Raw genomic sequence first — 4,729 nt, 5'->3', positions numbered from 1 at the left:
TCCGGCCCGCCGGCCGGCTGTCCCGCGATCCTGCTCCGAGGCCGCGCGTCCCGGCCGTCCCGCCCGCCGTCGGTCCGCCGGCCGTCGGTCCGTCCGGCCCTCGCCCCCTCCCTTGTTGTCCAGCGCAGCCGCCCTCTACCCCGGATCCAGAAGTCCCCTCCCCGCCGGCTCCCGGACTCCCCGCCTTAAAGGCACAAGCTCCTTTTGTCTGGGCACCCCCTCCCCCTCCCCCGAAGCGGGGAGGGGGGAGGGCAGAGCTACCCACTCCCCTCTTCCCAGGGGTGGATCGGAGTGTGGCAGCGGGGGGGGGGAGGAGACCAAAGAAGGGGACCCCTCCCTGCGCGCGCCCCCTCCCCTCCTCCGGCCGCTTCCTCCCCCAGGCTCGGGGAAACAAGCGGCTACTGTTCTGGGATCGAGACCCGGGCGGAGGAGGGGGCATGCCCCCGCCCCACCCTCCCCCACCCCCGCGCTGCAGCCTCCCGCACCCCTCCCACCCCCACCCAGGGGTCCCCAGCGCTCCCGCCACAAATCCCCCTCACGGAGAGCGAGCGCGCCCCTCCCCGCCCCCTGGGGGCCGACTCCCCCCCACCCCATCCCGCCGTTGGGAATCCTCCCAGGACTGCGCTGGAGCCCCGCGCCCCCTCCTCACCTCTCCCTCCCCACCCCAACCCCCCCCTCGCCGCTCCTCCCCCCCACCCCGTCCTCTCCACCACGGCCCCGCTCCCTCCCACGGGAACTCAGTTTAATAATTAATTAAGATTTCATTCCACAAGGCGCCAGGTGTGTGTGCCTGGCACCCGCTTGCCCGCACACCACTTCTTTCCGTTTCCGCGTGCGCGCGCACACCCACCCACCCCAGACCCCTGGGGCACCCGCCCTACGAGAACCTTCTGAACTCAGAACCCGAAGTGGGGAAAGCGGCGGGGGTGGGGGGTTGGGGGGGTGGAGGGGGGGATGCTGTGCAGGGAAGGAACATTCTTCCTGCCTCCCCGTGGCCCCACGGCTCTCTGGGCAGCCCTTCCTCTGCACCTGCCAATTTGCTGAGAACCTCCCTCCCCGGCACCTTTTACCCAAAGGGTGGTGCCTCTCTGCAGGGGGTGGGAGATGCCTTGCTGGGTTGGAGAACAGAGAAATTGTTTGCAACCTTTATTTATTTCCCTCGTGAAGCAGCTGCAGGAGTTACCTGGGAGATGGGGAAATCATGTGAAAACTGCTTTAACCCTTTGAGGCTTAGAATGGTAGTAGAATTAGAAAGGAGAAAAGAGTTCATTCCCAGGATGTTGGTGGATCTGACTTTGCGGGAGATGGGGGCGCCCTTAGCAAATGAGAAGAGGGAAGCCTACTGGTTTTCCTTTGAATGTCTCACCACCATACCCTCCACCAGACCTGTGCCTCTACAGTCCAATCCAGTCCAGGCCGCGGGTAACCCTTCCTCCACCTCCTAGGTATCTGAAATGGCTTCTCTCTCCCTCCAGACCCAACCATCCCTATATTCTTCAAGGTTTCCCTCCAGTCCATGCAATTCCCCCGCTGAGATTCTTAAACCCAGGACAGAGCTAGAGGCAGGGAAGAGAAGGGAAGTTAGGAAAACTATTTTCTTTAACTTACCAGCCATCTACTACAGTAAAGGACATGCTTGGATAAATCACTGTCTTACATCCTCATCTGTAAAACAGGGATAAAACCATATGCCTTTCTCAAAGGGTTTTTGAACTCAGATACTAAGATGTTGGTTTATAGCGTTTGTAATTAGGAAATGGGCCAGGCATTGGTGGCTTACATTTGTAATCCTAGCTATTCAAGAGGCTGAGGTCTGAGGATCATGGTTAGAAGCCAGCCTGGGCAGAAAAGTTCCTGAGACATATCTACAATCAACCATCACAAAACCAGAAGTGGCACTGTGGCTCAAAGTGATAGCTCACTAGCCTTTAGCACAAAAGCTCAAGGATAGCACCCAAGCCCCTGAGTTCAAGCCCGATGACTGACAAAAAGAAAAATTTAAAAATTAGGAAATGAAAATCAGAAACTCAGTTCATTCTGTAGTATGATTCCCAGCAAAGGAAGGCCTGGCCTGTAATTTGACCTTTGGGGCCTCTGCCTGTTTTCTCCCTTTGAATAGCCAATGTTCTTGCCACTATCAAACTCTCCTTTCCAAACTTGTATCAGGAAGTATGTACTATTTACCTCCTAGAATAGTGTGGTTTTGCCATCAAACAATTTTTGACAAAGGAACCAAAAACATACACTGGAGGAAAGGGCAGGCTATTCAAAAAATGGTGCTGGGAAAACTTGAGTATCAAAAAAAAAAAAAAAGAAAAAAGAAAGAAAACTGAGTATTACTTGTAAGAGACTGAAATTTGACTCCTATCTCTCATCCTGTACAAAAGCAACTCCAAAGCAACTCATAGAGCTCAAAGAAAGACCTGAAACTACTACAGGGAAAATTCTAGATGTTATAGGCAAAGGTTGACTAAGACTGCAATTGGCCAGAAAGTAAGAACAAGAATAGACAAATTAATAAGTTTCTCCTCACCAGAACCAAGAGACAATCCATGGAATGGGAGAAAGTCTTTACCAACTATTCAACAGATAAAGGATTCATATCCAAAATATACAAAGAATTTAAAGACTTAAACAACAAAATAACAAATAATCAAATTAATAAATGGGCAAGCAAATTGAACAAATAATTCTCAGAAGAAATGCAAGTGGCTCTAATAGATACATGAAGAAATGCTCAACAGCCTTGGCCATAAAGGAAATACAAGTCAAAACTACACTAAGCCAGGCGCTAGTGGCTCACACCTGTAATCCTAGCTACTCAGGAGGGTAATTTGAGGATCAAGGTTCAAAGCCAGCCTGATCAGGAAAGTTTGTGAGACTCTTATCTCTAGTTAACTACCAAAAAGTCAGAAACAGAGCTATGCAAATGGTCGAGTACTAGTCTTGAGCAAAGAGGTCAGAGACAGTGTTCAGGCACTGAGTTCAAGTCCCAGGACCAGCGCACACCCACCCACCACTAAAATTCTATCTTACTCCAATCAGAGTGGTAATCATCAAAACAACAAGAGAAAATGTGGAGGATCCATAAAAAAGGAACTCTCATACATTGTTGGTGATATAAATGGGGCAAGCACTATGAAAGTCAATATGGAAGGAAATCAGTATGGAAGGGCCTCTAAAAACGAAAAGTAAGAAGGCACTGGTGGCTCACACCTAGGTAGTCAAGAGGCTGAGGACCTGAGAATCAGGTTTGGAGTCAGCCCTGGCAGACAACCCATGAGACATTTACCTCCAACTAGCCAGCAAAGAGATGGGCTGAGGGTTTGTCTCAAGTGGTAGAGCACCAGCCATGAGTGAATAAAGTGAGCAAGTGCTTGAGGCCCTGATTTCAAGTCTCAGTACTTGAGGAAAGAAAGAGAGGGGGAAGGAAGGAAGGAAGGAAGGAAGGAAGGAAGGAAGGAAGGAAGGAAGGAAGGGAGGGAGGGAGGGAGGGAGGGAGGGAGGGAGGGAGGGAGGGAGGGAGAAGAGAAAGAAAAGGGAAAGAGAGGAAGGAAGGGAAAGAGACAAAGGGGAGGGAGGGAGATAGAAAGAGGGGGAGGGAGGGAGAAAGGAGAGAAGGAAGAAGAATCACAGGAAAGAAGGAAGGAAGGAAGAAAAGGAGGGAGGGAGGGAAAGAGGGAGAGAGGGGAAGGAAGAAAAGTAGAAGGTGAGTAACATTGTCACAATATATGAAGATGACATAAGGAATTTTAATGAAACATGTTTTAAAGTTGCCAGTGACTCCTAGTGGTAATCCTGGCTACCCAGAAGGCTGAGATGTGAGGATCACCACCTGAAGCCATTCTTGGGCAGACAAATCTGGGATTCTCTATCTCCAATTTAAAAAATGAAGAAGGAGGAAGAAGAAGAAGGAGGAGGAGGAAGGGGGAGGAGGAGGGGGGAGGAGGAGGAGGGGGAGGGGAAGGAGGAGGAGGGGGAGGGGGAGGAGGAGGAGGAGGAGGAGAAGGAGGAGGAAGAGGGCACCAAACTGGAGGCATAGTTCAAGTGATAGAGGGCTGGGAATGTGGCTTGGTGGGTAGATTGCTTACCTAGTATGCATGAAGCCCTGGGTTCAATTCCTCAATACCACATAAACACAAAAAGCCAGAAGGGGTGCTGTGGCTCAAGTGGTAGGTAGAGTGCTAGCCTTGAACAAAAAGAAGCTCAGAGACAGTGCTCAGGCCCTGAGTCCCAAGCCCCAGAACTGGCAAGAAAAAAAAAAAAAGTGATACAGTAAGAAAATCCAAGGTGATGGGCTGGGGATATGGCCTAGTGGCAAAAGTGCTAAGGCCCTAGGTTCGATTCCCCAGCACCACATATACAGAAAATGGCCAGAAGTGGTGCTGTGGCTCAAGTGGCAGAGTGCTAGCCTTGAGCAAGAAGAAGCCAGGGACAGTGCTCAGGCCCTGAGTCCAAGCCCCAGGACTGGTCAAAAAAAAAAAAAAAAAAAAAGAAAATCCAAGGTGAGAGATTGAGGGAAGAGATGACATTGTCCAAAGAGAAATGTACTTATTACCTGATTTATGTATATGTAACTGTAACCCCTCTGAACATCACCTTTACAATAATAAAAAATAAAATTTAAACCAACTACAGTACACACACACACACAAGAAAGAGAGAGAGAGAGAAGAAAATCCAAGGGACAGTGAAGCTCAAAGTGAAATGTACTTTGGAATAGTAGGCT

This window comes from Perognathus longimembris, chromosome 1 (assembly GCF_023159225.1).
Source record: "Perognathus longimembris pacificus isolate PPM17 chromosome 1, ASM2315922v1, whole genome shotgun sequence".
Lineage (NCBI taxonomy): Eukaryota > Metazoa > Chordata > Mammalia > Rodentia > Heteromyidae > Perognathus > Perognathus longimembris.
The sequence above is the reverse complement of the archived record's forward strand: the minus strand, read 5'-3'. Positions refer to the sequence as shown.